The sequence below is a fragment of the Vulpes vulpes genome, chromosome 5 (assembly GCF_048418805.1).
Source record: "Vulpes vulpes isolate BD-2025 chromosome 5, VulVul3, whole genome shotgun sequence".
NCBI lineage: Eukaryota > Metazoa > Chordata > Mammalia > Carnivora > Canidae > Vulpes > Vulpes vulpes.
In genome coordinates, this window is record NC_132784.1 from 13,638,682 (window position 1) to 13,659,683 (window position 21,002).

General features: G+C 34.1%; 1 protein-coding gene across 6 annotated transcripts in view; it reads right to left on the bottom strand.

Annotated features, from left to right (window-relative positions):
- DPP10 (dipeptidyl peptidase like 10) overlaps window positions 1-21,002 on the bottom strand; it is a 1,540,096-nt gene that overhangs the window by 117,086 nt on the left and 1,402,008 nt on the right. The window lies entirely within an intron of this gene.

Consider the following 21,002-nt stretch of genomic DNA (forward strand, 5'->3'; position numbering starts at 1 on the left):
TGCACCAGTACCTGACATTCTAGAGATATAATCACTATCAGAGAACTCTCATCCCTTGACATTTGCAATTATTCATATCAGGAAGCCCTTTCAAAGAGTTCTTATTTCCTAAAACCTTTACAGAACATTATGCATTTTCAAAGAAGTGAAATATATCCCTTTGTCTTAAATTCATAATTATGTAAGTCACTTCCCAGTTCCAAAGCCCTTTTATCCATGCTTTCTTAGGAGAAAAATGGACACCAGATAAAAGTTAGCAAATAGACAAATGACAGCAAACTCTAATCAGTGAAATGTGACAATGGCAGACTATATGTTGGATATGTCAGTCCGTCAAACTCATCTAGCATAAGAGAAGACCTTATGATAAATAGAACATTTTGATAATCGAGGTTAACAAAAATATTTATGGGCCTCCAGTAATAAACTGGGACCTACAGAAGATAGTCATCAGCATTATTACATTATTAGAAATATCCTTATGTACTTATTTACATGTCAGATGCTAGAGGATAGAAGGACCTAGCTACTCTGTATACATTTCCTCCTCTATCTCATGTTCTTCTCTTTCCTTTCTCCTTCACCATCCATCTTCTTGCCTTTTTTTCCCTTCTTCTAGTTCTCCATGAGATGCCAAAATATGTATCTGGTACCGTTTATATGCTAGGCACCGTGCTAAGCCTTGGATATAGTATCCCACGATCTAAAGTGACTTCACAATACAAGCATTTACAAATTAATGTAGGTGTGGTAGGTAACAAAAAATAAAACCAATGTACAGGGACATTAATTCAGGATAAAATGTGACTGCTTAATGTGTCATGGCAGTCGAATCTGAAATGGAAAATAGAAGGAAAAGCAAAAGTGTGGGAAAATGGGATTGCTATTAGAGAGACATGGGACCTAATTCTGTTAGAGATCTTTGTAAAACTGGGCAATTAAGTTACTTTCTCTGATATTGTTTCCTCATTAATCAAGTGCTGATATTAATGCTTTTCCTGGTGGTCTACAGGGTGAAAGAAACCCAGATTAGGTCATGAATGTTGTTCTATGTACCTGCACATAGATGTTCAACTTTTCCAAAACTAATTGAAGCCAGTAAGTATTGGCCATAAAAAATATCATGATTTAAAGAGAATCAAACATTCCTCTCCAATTATCCTAAAAAGAAGCTGAAGTATTTGAAGAAGGTAAGTTAATGACTTTACCTTCTGTTTCTCTGTATCAACTACATAATGTTTATATTTCTTCTCTTTCCTAGACACTAAGATCTGACTTCCATTCTTATTTTGGAGGATTCTTGAATTATGTGAGTGTTGGGGAGAAGCAGAGCCTCATCTCTAATCATAAAGATAAAAAGCCAAATAAACATCTCTAGGTTATGATCCTACCTATGATTCTGAATCTTGAAGGAATAAAGCTGCAGTTGAGAAATTATTCACCAGAGCAATAGCAAACCCTCAAGGGTCCAGCAAAGGCAGAGGCAAAATGCCCACTGATGTGCTGCCAGTACAGCATCCTAATCACATTTCCTGCAGCATCCCAACTGGATTTTCCTGAACACATCCCAGTGTCCAACAATGCCTGGGTCTTTGTGACTCTTGTGCATTTTCCAGTCCTGGAATTTCAACCTTCTCACTGATTCCAACAGCTTTCACTTTCTCTTGAAATGAACCTGAGTATTTCTCTTGCTTATTTCCAGGAATCCTAATTGCCAGATGGCATTCAACAGTTTAACAGTCAAACTCTCATGGATAAGGAAAGCCCTTCACTGGTTTTTATGTTGGGAGCAAACTGAATTAACCCCTCTTTTTGCCCCAGCTAGCTCTCCCCTCCTTAATCCCTCCACAGATTTGCAAAAAGCATGGCGCATATGAACTTTAGCTTCTGATGCTAAAACAATTTGTTTTTATATTTGCCTTATGACTCCTTTTATTTCAAATGGGGACTCCTATGTTCGTAAAAGAGATTCCCTGAAGGAGGGTTGAGGGAAACTGGAAGAAATTCTCATATGCTTATCAATGAGTCTGTGCCTAATGCTTTCCAGTTTATAGGCATGCTGATAAGAAAACAAATTGAAAAATGCAGAATGTGGAACCAGCCTTGGCTATCTCCCATGCACATTTCCCACAGCTCTAGACTCTTTATTTCACTTCAGGCAATTTCAAGGCATCCTTGGCCACAAATGAAGAAATATAGGTGTTTGTTTGGCTGTGTTTTTTGTTGTTGTTATTGTTTTTAACAATACAGAAATATCCAATTTTTTTCACTATAGCCTCCAAAAATAGTGGATATCAGTAAAATGACCATGGAAAAGTTGACTTAACAATGGAATGTCTATGTCCAGAATCAATTTGTTTATTCTAGTTAATGTTCTTATGAACTCAAATTTAAGTACAATGATAAACTGAGGATGAGCATCATATACATTCAAGCATAACCTGGGATTCAGAATAAAAGCACCTGAAATATTCCCCTGCCCCCTAAAGTTCTATAGAAATGGCTGTCCCTCTTATGCTTTAGTTAATCTGCCTGCTGCAATGGGGTATAATTAAACCCTATCTGTGACGTATGCATACCTGCAGCACAAGATAGCATAAGATAGCATAATAACTTTTTATTTTGTGGATGAAAGTATGTAAGAAGGTGTGTAAAAGAGCATTTTCTTGTGGAGGCTGAGAAAATTAAGGCCATTCCACCTTAAGTTCAGTGTTAGCTTAAGTACAGCTGTCTCAGGCCCCTGTGAATAAGAGCTGAACTTTACCTTACTTCAGTTACTGGAGGTGGGGGTGGGGGTGAGGTGGGGGGGTGGTAATAGCTTAACGCCCTAGAAAGCCCCATATTAGAATGAGAACAGAGCTCAATGCCAGTGGCAGAAAGTCCCATTATCAGAATGAGAACAGAGCTTAATGCCCTTGAAAGCCCCATATAAGAATGTAAACAGAACTTGAGAAATTCCTCCACCCCTTCTGGAGGTCCCCTAGACCAGCCCATAAAACTAAGCTGGAACCCACCTCGGGGTCCAAGTCCCTGCTTCACGGTGTTGGGTATACTTGGACCCAAGCTCAAGCTTGTTAATAAACCCTCATGTGCTTGCATTGGTGTCGGCTCGTCAGTGGTTTCTTGGATTCGCAATATTGGGCACAACATTTCTGACTCTTCGCATTTCATGTTTGGTTCTTTGCCATAGATTATTCACTGCTGTCCCTCCCTTCAGGTCTCTACTTCCATCCATTTAATAAAATGACAAAACTTTGTCATCTTCTGTCAGTGCTTCAACTGAGATTGATACCCAACTAAAGAAGTATTCTATTACTCAGCATTCAACAAAGAATAAAGGCTAAATTCTTTAGGCGAAAATTCAGAGCAAAGTATATTATATAGGACTCATGTTATTAATTCACCTAGAAGGCAGCCCTCACCTTTGTAAATCTCATCCACTTGCCATCACGTACATATGGTTTTTGAGTGCATTTGTTTCATTTGCTTCACCCTTAGAAAGGCATTGACACATGCACACACAAAAACAAAACAAAACAGAAAAATCCACCTTGAACAGGTTGGTTATATAGACTTCCTAGCGAAATGTCACTTTTTTCAAAAACTAGTGTCAGAGGATATTGTAGTTTTATGTTATTTGAAGATACATATAAATAAATATTTACTCCTGGGAAAAATATGTTTAACTCTCTTAATGGAGAACATTTAAAGATGAAAGAAGACAGTAACTTATGTTCAGGATAGGAGAGGGCTATACACGGAGGGATGACAGTGGTATACTTAACTCATTCATTTGCAATTCTATGACACTTCTAGTATGTACCACGTCTATGATAACATTGTCTAAGTCTTGGTCCCTGTTGCTGATGAATTCACAGTTTAAAATAAGAAAGATAAGAAAAAAAAAAGCTGTTTAATATGGTATTTCTATGATATAGTAGTACACACAGAACTATTGGAATGGAAGTGAAAGATATGAAATATGGATTTCCCTTGCTTTCCAAAAGTTTGTGTTAGGCCACTTCACTTTTCTGAAAGACCTACCTTCATAACCTTTTTAACTAACTGAAATCAATCCTAAGAGAATTTTTGCTTTTAGGAAAAAGTCATTATGGTACTTAGGTAGGCCTTTTGTGAAAGCAAAGTGCTATAATGTGCACTTTCTGAGAGCACGGGATACCTGTAATCCAAATTTGGCTGAGGAACAGGAGGGTCAGAAGAGGCTTCAGATGAGGCATGGCATTCAGCTGAGCTGACAAGTTCCAGTAGATGCAGAGAAAGGTAAAACAAGATTCCAAGCAAGGAAATAGAAGGCAGATTTAGATGATCCGGCCTGAAAACACAGTGAACAGAAAAAACAGAAAGGAAAGGAAGAGAGATGACAAGACAAAGAGATGTGTGATAGGAGTGAGTGAGGCCAGACGATACATATCAAAGAATTATCTGAGAACTAGAAAGAAAGAAAAGGAGATGCCTTCTTCACAATTTTCCTTTTACTGGTTTGAATGAGCATTCTGAAAACCAGTTCAATCTAAAAATTGACTAGAAAAATATTAGTCCACTTGTGGAGATACATAGATGGATAAAGTGTATTGAAAACTTTTAATTATGATCCTATGGCCTTTAATTTCATTTTGAATTAATCTCAATTGTTTTCTGTACCCTCTGTCCTAGTTGAGCATCAGTTGAAATGGGATCTCACTGATAATGTAATATTAACAACTAAGGCAAAGCCTATCTATTACTGAAACTCCAAATGCCATTCCCAAATAGGTCTCCTGATTCCACAGGTATTTAATACCCTAAAACAAATAATGTGCCCTGTATTAAAATGGACTGCTTTTCACATTAGCCATTGGTGGGAGGTAGGTGTGTTTCTAAGTTTGATGCATATTATACTCTAACATTATGACAGACAAAACAGAGACTAATAGAAAAGAAAATGTAGTATCATAGGATTTCACTCATATGTGGAATTTAAGAAACAAAGGAACAAAGGGAAAAGAAAAAGAGAGAGGCAAACCAAGAAACAAACTCCTTGAAAGAGAACAAACAGATGGCTTTCGGAGGGGAAGTAGGTGGGAGATGGGCAAAACAGGTGATGTGGATTAGGGGGGGCATTTTTATGAGGAGCACTGTGTGATATATGGAATTATTGAATCACTATACTGTACCCAAAACCAATATAACACTGTATGTTAATTAACTAGAATTTAAATTAAAAAAATAAAGAGAGAAAAAAGATAGATAGCAAGATGCTTTTTGAGAAAGTCCAAACTCAGTTGCCACTGATGACTGGGTATCATAACTCTGAAGAGATATATGATTGACGAACAAATAGCAGGATTCTGGGGTACCATCACCAGTGCATACCCATTTCTTGATTTATAAATGGAGAATGGGATAAGAAAAGATGAAAAGTGATCATGGTTTGATTTAAGCTTCCTCTCAGAACAGTCTCCTTACGAAGGATTTTTTTTCCCTTACAATTTACAAGTAATGAGAAGGATGAGAAAGAGGAGACATACAAAAAGGGGGAGAATTAGATTTCAGGAAATATATCCAGAATTTTAAGTTACTTCATCAAAATAATTTAGGCAGCAAGTCTGCTATCCAGAATCCATCCCACAGTTTAAGCAATAGGATGCTTTTGTTTTGTTTTTAATTTTATTTATTTGAGAAAGAGAGAGAGAAAAAGAGTGAGCACAAGCAGGGGTAGGGGCAGAGGGAGAATCAGATTCCCTGCTGATCAGGGAGCCCAAACTACATGGGCCTCCTCCCAGGACACTGGGATCAAGACCGAAGGTGAACAATAGGATGTTTTGTAATAGCATTTATCCTACCAAAGACCTTCAAGGTTCCTAAGGATCCTATTATCACAACAATTAAGTCTCCTTGCCCCCAGCTCTGTGATCACCTTCCTCACACAGAATTGACTAAATCTCTATTGTCACTTATTCCTGTTTGTGTCCCTCAAGATTGTAACTGTTGCCACTAACAACTGATCTCCACCTTGCCATCATCCCCAAAATAATGCTCAGCACTTTGTCATCTCAGCCTTCCATACTCTTTCATGCTACATTTGAAAACAGGCACTCTCCAACCAACCTACTTTCCCCTACTCTGTTTCTTCTCTGAAAGTTTCTTTTTCCTCTTAGTATTAACTGAACTTGGGTCTCCCTTGTGGACATCATTACCCAGCAGCCCTGTTTGGTGACTCCTGATTATTTTCACACATCTCAAGATGCTCACTGCTCCCTATTGCTTCTTTAGAACATAACTTTTCCACCCCATTATTTAAAAAAAATCTTTTTCATATGAGGTTCATGCCAATCAGCTTTACCAGTCTCTGGCTCTTCAAAGTACAGAAGTGATATTCTAAAATACTAGGTCTAATGGGCAGGCATTATATGAAAATGAATTCCATGGTCTAGGGCAGGGTTCAACAAACTATGGCACATGAGCAAAATCTAGCCTGTCTTTGAAACTGCATGGTTCACAAGCTATGAATGGTTTTTGCAGACAATCATTCGTGATTTGATGAGAGGGGACACTTACTCACTTACTTGAGAAATTAAGTAAAAAGATTTCCCACAAAAGTATTTTCATTCTTCCCATTGGTAGACATGTATTATAAAACACTGTACTTAATCATTATTTTGCATTATCTCAATAAAATGTTTTGGTAATTTGTTTTCTGTCTTGTTACGTAAGTACCCATAGAATACCTTCTTAATTTTGCCTGTTGTCCTGCAAAATCAAAAATATTTACTACCTGGTCTTTTGCAGAAAAAGTTTACTGATCCTTGGTCTAGGGGAAAATAACAAAACATCAAATTAAGCAAAATTACAGTTTTTCTTTCCTTCTTTCCTTCTTTCCTCCCTTCCTCTCTTTCTTGCTTTCATTTCTTTTAAATTTGGAATTCCTCAACACTTTTGTTAATTCCATTATGAATCATTGATATTCATGACATAATGTTGCACTTCTTAAATGCATTTGACCATGACTATTTATTTATTTTTTAATCAAAACATCTTGCAGGCCAAATATTCTAAGGGAAAAGTTTTAAAATCACATTTTAAAACAGGTCCTATTTCTTAAATAAAAATGTACTGGTATTTGGATCATTATTTGCATCCTTAAGGACCAATTATTTTCACAGCTTTCAAATTGCATAGCACTTCTCTAAGATGTGGGTCAACTCTATGTCATCAAAGTTCAGTAGCAATCACAAACCTCATCTTGAAAAATTAAATGTTAAGGATTGACTGGAATTAATGTGATCAATTTAGAGCAACATTTTCATATTTTCTTTAAAAACATGGGTGAGGGTCTCCAAAACCAACTGATTCATATTTACATATTAACCTTACTTTAAGCACCTGTCTACTCAGCCACCTGATACTTAACAGGAAAGCCTCATTCCCTCACAGACTTCACTTGTCAGCTTTCCATTGTTTTCCCTTGGATCCACCGTTTTCTTATGCTTTTCAAGTTATGCATGAGAAATTAGCTCCAATCTTTCTTATCTTCTGGGTCTCCTCATATGCCCATGGTTTAATAAAAATCCACAAAAATAATTCTTATCCATACTATTTATAATACTATGCAGCTTTTTTTTTTCATACGTACAATTGTAATGGGTTAGCATTTCAAACTTTACTGGGACAGTCACCTCAGTGGACTCCGTCCAAGTTAGTCCCCCACACTGGGACATATCTGTCTTCCATACACCTGCTGGAGTTACCTTAAACTCCATTTGAGGTGCACAAGAATCCAATGTGATTCTCAATTAACAATTCCATCAAAAATGGAGCCACCACAGTATTCCAGATCAACCTAGCCCAAACCATTTTATCCTAGCACATCCCTCATTCTTTTTATCTTTTAGATTCTCTGATACAACAAGACAAACTTCCAGGGAAAATATGTTAAATCTTCTAAATTTGCAAATGTCTTTGCAAATAACTTTCTTTGTTTTGTATAGTCTCTTTTTATTTTCTGTGAATACACACATATCACTTCCAAACCCCAATCAAGAAATCATGATTTAAAGAAAACAGACCCACTATTTTCTCCTTTTAAAAAGAGATGCACTTAATAAGCTTTTCCGCATGTGCTACATCCATTGCAATTTTGTTCAAATTATTTTTTGACTTATCATCACCTTCTGCTTCTGGATTTTACGGTCTCAGGCAGTTCATGAGTTTCACTCCAAACAATTCTCTAGAGTGACTAACACATAGCAAATTCTAACAACACACTTTCTGTTCTTTCAACACTCAAGTGCTTATTTATTTTTTATAGGAAATATTTTCCACATTTTTCTCACTAAATTTTTGGAGGTCATGACCTTTGTGAGTAATACATGCTACCAGGAAGTCTGAAATATTTCATTAGCTATATGATTGAAAATAGATTAGCTACCAAGAGAATACATCTTAGGTTTTGGAAATAAGACCAAGGACAGAAACCTCAAAAGCTTAGTGTTCTAAAAAAAAAAAAAAAAAAAACTGAAACAATTATAAATCATTGATCATTCAAGAAGCACTTTCAAAATGAATTGTTTCAATTTTTCAAATGTACTAGGAACAAAACTGTTTAAAAAGGAATGCTGTTTATGAATTCATGATTCCACCTATTGTTTGACTGATGGACATAAAGTATCACATACCCTTAAGTTCTAAAAACACCAGATAATTTGATTCTTATTAGTCAACAACCAACATGAAGTGCCTTTTATAAGTTATGGAAGTTAATAAGCTAATGAAAAAATATAGGAATGTTGTAAATGTACAGTTTCTTACTTTCCCACCATTTTCATCACTACGGTTGTCAAGAGTATTACAAATACTTATGTTATATACCTTCAAAGGCTTATGACCATTTTTAATTTTAATGGCATGTTTTATGCAGAAATTAAGTCATAATTTAGTGCTTGATGCTTACTCATACATTTAACATTTCACTGTTCTTTCATTCCCAAGGTCTGATTTCCTCTGGTATTTTCTTCAACTGAAGAGCATTTCTTGTAGTATGGGTCAGATGAAGACAAATTCCCTTATTTTATTCCCTTTTTTGTTTTAATCTGAAATTGTTTTTATTTATTTTACCTCAATTCTCCATGGTTTCTGGCAAGAAGTCTGCAGGCATTCTAATTGTTGTCCCTTTGTATCTAATTTGTTGTGGTGCTTCTCTGGCAGGTTCAACATTTTCTCTTTATCTTTAGTTTTTACAGTTTGACTAATATGTACCCAGGAGTGGTTCTCTTGGAATTTATTGTTTTCCTCTGGGGGAGTGTGGTCACTGAACATCTTGAATATGTATTATCTTTTAATAATTTTAGAATATCTAGCTATCATTTCTTCAAAGACTTTTTCCAGTTTCACTCTCTCCTTTTAAAATTTCAGTTTCCATAATGTTAGGCTTTTTGTAATTTTTCTTCTGGTCCCTGGGGATCTATTTTTTTCCTTTTTTTAAAAATCTTCTCACTTTTTTTCAGATGGAATGATATGTATTGATCTGTATTTCACTGTCTGCACTGTCATTTCCATTCTGCTACAAATCCTATGTAGTTGCTTTTTTATGTTAGGTGTTTCTCAATTCCAGAAATGCCCATTTTGTTCTCTTTCATATTTTTACATATGTGTGTATAAAATACAGTATACACACACACACACACACACACGTTTCTATGCTGATACATCCTATCTGGTTCTTTTTCATGCATTTATTTTTCTGACTCTCAAGGAGCACAGAATAGCAACTTTAAGGACTTTGTTTGAAAATTAAAGAATCTATAATTCAGTTTCAGTCACAGGGTTGATTGAATTCACACAACTGCTCATACCTCTTCTCTAACTCTCTCAGGGTTTTCCTTTCACTCTGGGAATTATGGTCAGCCAGGGGCTCTTTCTCTTGCTCCTGTCTGAAGATAGGGGTTTTCCTTTTAGAGAGTCAGCCCCCCACATATCTACCTCTGCCTCAAATACAGCTGCTTTTAAGATAATATCCTAAAGAAAAAAAAATGGAGAACTCACATCTTGCTGGTCACTTTGCTAGTAATTTTTACCTCCTTCCCAAATTTGCATAGTTTTGTTTAGTCTCCAGAATCTTTGGGTAGTTTTGTTTTTTAAAATATTTTGTCTAGAGTTTGTAGCAGAATTCCCATGAGGCTTGTTTTGCTAACAGCTTACTCTTCCATATCTGAGTTGAGAAGTCATTTATTCAGCTTTTAAAAAAATATTTTATTTTTATTTACTCATGAGAGACACAGAAAGAGAGGCAGAGACAAAGAAAAAGGGAGAAGCAGGCTCCCCCTGGGGAGCCTGCTGTGGGACTGGATCCCAGGGCCTTGGGATCATGACCTGAAATAAAGGCAGATGTTCAACCACTGAGCCACCCAGGTGCCCCATTTATTCAACTTTAGTCAAAGTTCTTTTAATTGGAGAATGCTCTGGAAATGGAATGGTATTTTCCAATATGAAATTTATCATATTCCTGGTGTAATACATTTATTTTTCCTTTTCATATTGAATCTCTTGATATCGGGCAAATGACATAATTTCAAGAAAGTGATAGTGGTTTACATTTGAAGACAACTCTAGTTCAAAGAATCCACTTAAAAATCTGATATCCCACTAGATATATGCCATTACTTTTCCAGGGACAAAATAGGGATTTTTTTAGAGACAGAAAAATGGTTAAGAAGAAAACAGACAACAGAAACAGAAAATGATGTAAGTTTTCAAAGGGAAAGTTCTTTTGAAAGACACTGAATTTGGGTAACATAAACAGACGTCAAAGAAATTCATGAACTAGCTTTTTCTATTCTTTAATGAATAGCCAAACTTGGCTATGATTACCCTTGTTCTGTTTTAGTTCTGGGACATAAAATGTAATTACTAAAATAATTTTGAATCAATAAGGACTCGAGTACCAAATTTTATATATAATATACATAAAATATAATTTTGCATATAATATATATTAATTTTACATATATAAAATATGGTTTTATATATAATTATCTTCATTCTATCATTCATATCAGAGCACATTAGAAAATATCATGATACTGACCAAAATCTTTTACCATTCTTCTTCAACATTAGTAGTTCTGTTTTGTTTTGTTTTTCTAACAAGTAAAACTAAAGGACCAAACCATGGTTCTTTTATTCAAGCCATGTACTTTTTTATGTTCCTTGTTCCTTCTCAAACTATAATTCCTATTCTAATAAGATAGTATAAATATATTTTAAAGACTAAATTACCTATTATCCTACTACTCTAAACCAGTAATTATTTTTACTTTACTATCTTCCCTTGCTACCTTTGTCACCAATTGTGTTTCACATTTTTAGCAGAGATAAAATTTCATGCCATTCTATATGCTCATTGCTAGTATATGCTGCAGAGTATAAGATATACATATAATCCTGTTTATCCACTTTATCTTTACATACACACACATATATATAACTTGTCATCTTTTTCTCTATTTTGAAAGTCCCTGAGGTGCCTTAGTTTTTACATGCTGTTTAAGTAATCACTTTTGTCTCGAGAACTTCATTTTGTCATTCATAATAATTCTTTAAACATACTTCATTTAAAATGTAAGAAATGCTCTGAAAAAATATTGAACTAAATGATATAATGTCACTGTCAAGCTCCAGTTCTCTCCCAGGGGACAACCACTCCTAACAGTGTCTGTATGTGTGTGTGTGTGTGTGTATATATATATATATATATACCATAATATACAATACAGAAGTAGAAATGATATAAAATCATTGTTTTGTTTATTATAATGATGAGAACATACTGATTAGTCTTTTATTACTGGATAGCATTGCATATCTGCACATGCAGAAGAATCATAGTTATTTCAATGGCTTCCTAATAGTTTATACTTTTATGTACCCTAATTCATTTTATTAGTCTAATAATGGTGACCTATTTAAATTATTTCTAGTCTTTTTTTTTTTTGCTTTTTAAATTATAAATAGTGTCCCAGTGAATTTTCTTTTCATATGTCTTAAGGCACATATGTAATATGTCTTCCGGATGGATTCTACATTTGGAATTGCTAGATATATAATACTACATTTCTTCTGGATATAATCTTAGTCCAATAAGAATGTGTCTGTGAGATTTATGTTTGTTTGTTTTTATTTCTAATTTAATTCCTTTGTTGTCCAAAAACATGCTCTGTGTGATTCCCATTGTGTTATACTTATTGAGACTTGTTTCATGGCTCAGTGTGTGCACTTGTATATGCCAAATATTCTGTAATTGCCGAGTACAGTGTTCTGCAAACGTCAATGATTATGTTGGTTGAGTGGGTTGATCAAATATTTTATATCTTTCTTGATGTTCTACCTGTCCTGTACTTTACCACAAGTGCTGAAATTACCAGCTAAAATTGTCAATTTGTCTATTTCTCTCTGTTTCCAGAATGTGGTTAGGTATATATTTGCTTTCAATCTTTTTCTGGCTCTGGGGAATTATTACTTTATGTTCCTTAGAGATTACAGTATAAGATGTGGTTGATTAATAGTATCATAAAAGGTAGGGTTTCTTTTCACATTTTCATTTCCTTTGTTGTTTTTAAGGAGGAGAACAAGGGAAGAACTCCTCTATGCACCATTTAAAGATGTCTGAAGTTTTTCTGACAAGAAGAATTTTGCCATTAATGCAGACAATAGTTCCCCTCAGAGAGTTTTCACGTCATTTAATAAAACAAAGTAAAACAAAGTAAATCACTAGAATACTAAACTCTTCATAATGGGTATCTCTTTACCTCAGGGGTTGTGTAGGATGGTTTACATCTTACAAATAACACTATTATAATTTTATTTTTAAAGGTTCTATTTAGACCACTGATGGAATATGACTTGACATCACTGTAGGATAACCCTGTATGCTCAGAGTGATAATAAGAGATATGCCAAACTTTAGTTGCAATGAAACAGAAACTGGGAAATTTCAGTGATTATCATCTACATTGTTATTCTATTCAAATGGTTTCTTAGCAGGAACTGTCCAAAGTGTTCAGTACATTGGATTATGCATGACCTAGATTTATAGTTTAAAAATCTGCAACCATGGAGCCTCCACAGCTCTTACTACACAATTTGTTATTTTATTTAATGTTAGGAGCAGCTTGAGGAAAGAATTGCCAGCAAAATTGCTATCTCTGGGAAAACAGGGAAAAAACAAGATATGGTCATTGCATTTACCCCATTATTGCTAAATAACTCAAAACTGTTTAAACATAAGTTAAGGGAAATCTTGTGAATTCCTATTTGAAGTAAGAAACAAACAATTGTTATTCTTTCTGTTATAAATCTGACATATTTTATATTTATGGCTATTTGATTATTTTTATCTTTTCACAATTGTCAGTTATATCATCATAGTTTTTTGTTAAAAATGTAAACAAATGAATTAAAGCCTTTAATTAAAGCATTTAATGATTCCATATGCATCTATTCTATTTCTTTTCATCTTGAGAACTTCTGTATAGTCTAGAGGAATACCTTTAAATATAGGTCCTGCTATGTACAATTGACCTTTGAATGACATGGGTCTGAACTGTGCAGGTCCACTTATATGTGGACTTTTTTCAACAAATACAGTATAATACTGCAAGTGTATTTTCTTTTCCTTATAACTTTCTTAATAATATTTTGTTTTCTTTAGGTTATTGTAAGAATATAGTACACTTCTGTTCAACAGTCAGCTGGTAGTTAAGTTTGAGGGAAGTTAAAAGTTACAAATGGAGTTTTGTCTGGGTGTAGGGTTGGCACCCCTAACCTCTGTGTTGTTGTTCAAGGGTCAAATTTACTTCAAACCTCAGCTTTTAGGTCACTTCTTCCAGGAAACTGCGCTTGCAAAATGAGGTCTGTGTTAGGACCCTCCCATTTCAGGTTTTCCAAGAGGGGAGTATCACCATTTGGCTCTATTTTCTGCAAATTACTGGAATATAGGGATTATGCCTTTTACATTCCTATGAATAGGAATATAAATTCCTTTAAATAGGAATAAAGATTACCGCTTTTCCCCAAAAGAAATAAGTAAATTTCAGATGTCTCATTATTAATATTGGTACTTTTTATGATGAAATATTGATTTCTGTTTGATTCTTCTAAATGTGAAATAAAACATTAAACACATAACATAGGCAAAGATTATCTCAAATAGTATTTAGTGGATTGATGATTTTCTTCTCTTTTCTTTTTCTTTATTTCACATAAGGCTGGCAATATTTCTACTTACTCTCTGAATCTCTAGGGCTGGCCTCAACTAGAAACTGTCAGCATTTACATAATTTCTGTTTTCACATGCTGACATAGGGTTCCACACTCTCTCAAAGCAGCTTCCCTTTAATTATTTTCAGTGGAAAATCCATGCCTGCTGCCTCCAGAGCTCAGTATAGAATTAAAATACACGCTATGAGGATTCCCTGCCTTCAGAGGGTTCACAGTCCAAGGCAGTCAGCAAAGACAAGTCAACATATATTTATCAAGTGACTTCTAATAAGGCCATTGCACACACCTAAAGCAATGTGAAGACATCTAACCTTATGCAAGTTGCTCCATTTCTCCTTACCTTGAAATATGCAACACTTAACTAGAGGAACCATTTATACGTGTGCTTACAGAAAATGAGAACTGTATTTTCTTTTTTGTTGTTGTTTCTTTTCTCACAACTCTTGAGATCAAGTCTTAAGCTGAGATCAATAGACACTTAATCAAATGAACTACCCAGGAGCCCCAGAACCATATTTTCTATTTCTTTTGAAAGATCTCTGAATTTAGATTTAAAAAGTTATAAATATGCTATTCAAATAATTATCTGACACTGGAGTCTACAGCAGTTCTTAACTGATATGTAGGTTATTTTCATAGCAATGAAAATTAATTTTCCTTTACTATATGTAGTAATTGTATATATACACATATTTATTTTTCCCTTTCTACTCATATACTTATAATGTTATAGTATTTTATTCATATAAGAATATATTTTCTGTCACATTTAAATATATAATATGTTAATGAAAATATATGCCTGAATACAATGCAAATTTATCAGCCAAAATGTTTGGGACATTTTAAGGGTGTTTTGTTATTTTTGTTAAGTCCAAACAGTTATCCTATTATGGCTCACTAGGTTATTTCCAGTCTAATATTGAGTAAAGAAATTATAACAGCTTCTTGATATTAACTTTCCTCATGTCAAATTTGAAGCAAGACCCATTCGACCTTAGATGTGCCTAGCACTAAATGTGCTAAGAGGGATTGCTTTTATTTTCTGGAACAAAATCAGGAACATTAAATTTTGTTACAGATAACATGAAAAAGGTAATTTGTTTTCAATTATCTCCACTAATGAAGATGAATGAGGTAAAAAAAAAATGCTCAGAATTCATTTATATGGGAAACAGTCATTGCAATAGGTGCTTGAGGATGTTAATGGTGTAAATTTTCTGATTTTACTGCTTAGTTTTCCTCCACCAATTGAATGTACTAGGAATGAACACTACACACACTAGACTGAAGAACTTACGTGAAGTAGAACTTGAGTCCTGCTGGTCCTTTTTTATCTATTACTAGGACACCTCATATATGCTAGGACTTGATACCCAAGACTTTCATCGCAGAATGTATATGATATTAGCAGCAGAGAGTATATGTGTGTCTATGTGTTTGTGTGTGTATATGTGTATGTGGTGATTTTTAAGATTGATTTTATTTATTCATGAGAGGAACCAAAAGGGAGGCAGAGACCTAGGCAGAGAGAGAAGCAGGCTCCCTGCAGGGAGCCCAATGTGGGACTTGATCCTAAGACCCCGGGATCCTCAAAGACAGATGCTCAATCACTGAGCCACCCAGGTGCCCCCCAAATAATTAATTTTATATCAAAAATGAGTACTTAATAGAATGTGAAGTAAAAACATTTTGATTTTTAGTAGGAAACATAGGTTTCAATGATACCTCCTTTAAACCATAAGGACTAAGGTCCTACTGGAAAAGCCAATGAAATTGTTCAAAATTTCCACTACTGAAAATGTAAACTCATCAAGGAAACTGGAAATTCCCTATAGGTATAGAACATTACATTACATTGTTAATCACTTAAGATTTTAATGTAATTTTAAACTAAATCTCTAGTAAAAGTGAAAATGCAGGTGATAGGAAAGTCTGATAATTTGTATATTTATTTGGAGAATTACCTAAAATATATTTTTCAATGACATAGGTAATAAAATGTAGAAAAAGTGATTTATTCAAGTGCCTAAAAATGATAAGTAAAACATTGGATATTTTTAAAGCTTCATGCCATTGGAAGGATAGGTATGGTGATTTTATTTTACCCTGAATACACTGAAAAAATATGAGTAGTATCAAAGAATTCTAAGTGTTAAGTGTTTCATCACACACAAAAACAAATAGGGCACTGGGCAACTTTTCAATGTGATGGATATATTATGGCATTGAATGTGATGATAGTTTCACAGGTATATACATATCTCCTTCTCATCAAGTCTTAAAATGTGTACATGCTTCTTGTATGTACTCAATGATGCAAAGTACAACCATTTATATGCATCAATATTTGTTCTCAATAAAGCAGTTTAAAAATTATGTCTAAAATGATATTTAGAAGTACACTAATATACTAATTGTAGACATATATTGATATAATATTTGCATGATATAATGTATTTGAATGAATATAAGCTAATTTTTATTTCCCAGATTGTGAACAAATTTTCAAACTCAATAGCTGATGCATTTATCTCTTGAATATATTTTGTATAATACAGTTCCAGATTGTAACAATAGCCTCTAAACCTAGCTCTCTGCCCATAAACTCAATTGCCCACAGTCTAACATGAATTCTTCCACCAGACCTGTCCTTTCATGCAGGACTTCTCTTCAAATCATGCTATCCTCAAAACCCTCTCTGGTATCTGATCATCCATGCAAACAGCTGTCAGCCTTTCATTAATTGCTCAATGCTACCACATATTTATTAAATCTATGTTTTGCCTTGTGCTAAAATGAGTTTTACAGAGGAGGAGAAGGAAGAGGAGTGAAAGAGAGAGAGAAAGAAAGGGAGGGAGGGAAAAAGGGATTGTTTAGCATATTCTGTATTCCATCTCCTTTGGAAATGACTGTAGGTCAGCTATGGAAGACAGCAATGTAAGTCATTTGAGATAAAACAGAAGAATGTTAGAATCCTGAGAAGTATTCACTTAGCCTTTAGAAATACTGGGGAAAAACTATCAGAAAAGAGGAATACTTTAGCATTTTGTATTTTAGTCTTTCAATAAAGACTTCTGATGAAAAGAAAACAATGACCTGGTACACAAAGGGAAATGACTCAGAGGCATGAAGGAGCAATATGTTACCATCTGGAAATTGCAGAGTTCGGTTCATATAGAGAAAAATCTGTGTTTCTACTCTGCAACAGAGTGGCAGGAGCCAGATGATGTGTCACCTTAGCTTGCATCTTGTGTGTCACATCAATGACATTTTATAACCTGTGGGAACTGTTAAGAATCTCCATTTTTAACACATACCTCTGCAGATGCTGGATGGATTAGAGTGGCAAGTGAGTGAAGGAGGGATATTTAGGTGAAAGATGATACAACTGAATTACACCGTGTTACTGTAGGAAAGGACAAGTGGGAATCAAATAGACAGCTACCATTCATTAAGCAGTTACTATGCTGTGATGGTTAATTTTATGGGTTAACTTTTCTGGGTTATGGTGTCCAACTGCTTGGTCAAACAAGTCGTGTGAAAGCAGTTTGTAGATGTGATTAACATTTACAATCAGTTGATTTTTAGAAAAGAATAATGTGAGTGATCCTTGTCCAAGCAGTGGAAAGGCTTTAACAGCAAAAACAGGTTTCCTGAAGAAGAACTTCTGCCTCAAGACTATAGCTTAAGATTATAAAATTCACTCTTATCTGAGTTTCCAGGCTGCCAGACTGCCCCATAATTGCATGAGCCAGTTCCTGAAAATCTCTCTTTCTTTCCTTTCTTCCCTTTAGAGTGAACACACACACACACATAAATATACACACAACATTGGTTCTGTTTTCTGGAGACTCTTGACTTAATGCACACACCCCTATCTTATTTAAACTTCAAACAAAATTGTAAGTGGTTGCAATTTTCTGTAATTTTTATATAAGTAAGCTCAACCTTAGAACTGCAACCTTCCTTACATCACCAAATGCAAAAGGAATCTGGGCTTGAGCTTAGGCTTTTTCAATTCTTGATACCAAGTTCTGATCAATGAAATGTTTTTCCCTTCTCCAGCTCACACCTGTTCATGTGATTTTCTTTTTTTTTTTTTTTAAAGATTTTATTTATTTATTCTTGAGAGATAGAAGGAGAGACAGAGCCAAAGACACAGGCAGAGACAGAGCCAGAGACACAGGCAGAGGGAGAGGGAGAAGCAGGCTCCATGCACCGGGAGCCCGACGTGGGATTCGATCCCGGGTCTCCAGGATCGTGCCCTGGGCCAAAGGCAGGCCCCAAACCGCTGCGCCACCCAGGGATCCCCCTCATGTGATTTTCAAAGTCCTTAAAGTCTTGTGGTAGAATTATAAGTAAGTTTATTTTATTTTTTTACATATGAATTTATATGAATTCATATACTTATGCAAATTTTAAAAATGTCCTACAATGGGTGATTTTAACTTTTTTTTAAGAGAAGGTTACTTTTCAAAAGAGAAAGGACATACCCTCTTAAACCAGAAGCCTTCCAGCTGAATGATTAAGATATTTTTCCTGTTTTAGGACCCACTATTTATTTTAATAAAACATTTACTACACCTAAAGTGGCCTACTCACCACTTGTTCTAAATAATGCATGTCATATTGTGATAGAGTTTAATTTCTTTTTTCCCCACAAAGTTTGCCACATTCAAATTGCCTTCTACCGTATCTACTGTTACTGAAAAATTCTCCCTGTGAATTCTAACTCAGACCCTCTTAACTGTAAATTATGTTAATCTCGTACCTCTCTTCTGTACAGCCAGGGATTTCTTTTATAGCAAATAAAATTAAAAACTGAGAATTAAGGATGAGAAATTAATTGTCTTTAGTTTATAAACACTACAGGACTCTTTAATTATTTTAATGCAAAACTAATTAAAGCATTGTAATGACTCATCTCTAATAAAATCCTATTGCTGAGTTCACTGATGGCTTCAAATATTGACAAAGCCTGTCATACTCATGTGAAATGGATGATTAGCATTTGTGGAGATGCATCCTTTAATTTATATTGAATTGATGTTTACATGTACACCAAAGATAAGCTTGACAGATATGAACTATATCCCAAAATTTTCTCAAAAGACTTTGGGATATTATTTAAAAAAGAAAAGATGAAAGGAATGAAGAAAACCTGCCATGGCAATTACTCCTCAACTCTTTCAACCTCCCATACTCTCCCTTCTTTATTCCAATCATTCTAAAAATTATTTTAATAATTTCAGTGTTTTTAGAAAATTACAGTATTTAGAAATGTATTATATAGAATGTACTATGAACAAAGCCAAGAAGCATGGGAAATGCCCTCACTTTACTCTGGATGAAAATGAAGTGTCAAGAGGAAACATAACTTGAACAAAGGTCACATGACCAACTGCTTACAGAGATTCTATCTCAAGTATATTTACTTCCAGAATATTGTAGGTACAAATGCTTTTCTAATGAAAAGAAACACTATCTAGTAGCAATACATTACTCTACAGCCTTCTTGAGATGTGAAGGCTACTTCCCTATTTCACCAGTCAGCCTTTTAAGGTATTTCTTAGATTTATAAAATTGATTAAAAACAATAATAATGTGTACTTATTAAGGGAAATATTTATAGTTCCCCAATTAATTATCATAATGAAATGATGATGTAGATATTTCTATTTTATAAATGAGGAATTTGAAGCTCATAGGAAATAAGAAACATACCTTAACCTACCCAGCTGTTATTGAAGCAGCACTTAAAAAACAAACAAACAAAAAAACAAACAAACAAACAAAAAAAACGGGGATTCTAACTTCCCTTACAGGACTGTGTCAAAGGTCAAAGTTAGGATTAGTCAATCAGAATTATTAAAGACAAATAGTTTGCTATATTGATAAGAATATCAAGAATTCCAATACTGAGAGATTTACTTACCATTAAAAAGCCCTCACTCTTAAAATAGTTTAGTGTATGTACTGCCGAGGCAAGCACAAAATAGTTTAAGTTATATAATGCAAAACTGATAGCATGCTAAAGTAGAGGATAACTATCACTAGCAAGGAAATAAAAGTTTAAAATGTAATTATTAAGATAGATCTAGTAGGCAAATATTAAACACTGTACCTATCACATATAAAACATAAAAGTTTATAATAAGCTATAAATCATGTCATAAAATTAAAAAATCATTATTACAAAGATCTATTTCTGAGCTTTACATATAGTTTTAAAGCCAACTCTACATTTGCATTAATTTAAAAATAAAGATCAAAGTAGCCCATTTGAAAAAGAACATACAATGAAAATTGAAATAATATTCAAATTAAATTCTACTAAAAATATTACTATCAAACTTGTTGGATGAAGATAAGGTAAATTTAGAGAAAATCTTACAGTATTCAGTATTTATATTAGAAAAATCCAACATTATAATAGAAAGCATCGAATAAATTTAAAATTTGGCTTTTTGAGAAGACAAATGTGAAAATTACAAATATCAAAGTTGATCATGAAAAAAGAAAGTACTTGTAAATAATATAGAAAAAGAAAAACAAGTACAAAGATTAAAAGAAGACTTAACAAGTTATAAAATTATGTTAAAAATTGGAAGTTTAGGTGAAATGGATTTTTAGAAATGTATACATTACTAAAACAGATTTTAGCAATGTAAAACATAATCTTATCACCATAATAGAATAAGTTTCTAAAAGTGTCCCCCCAACAC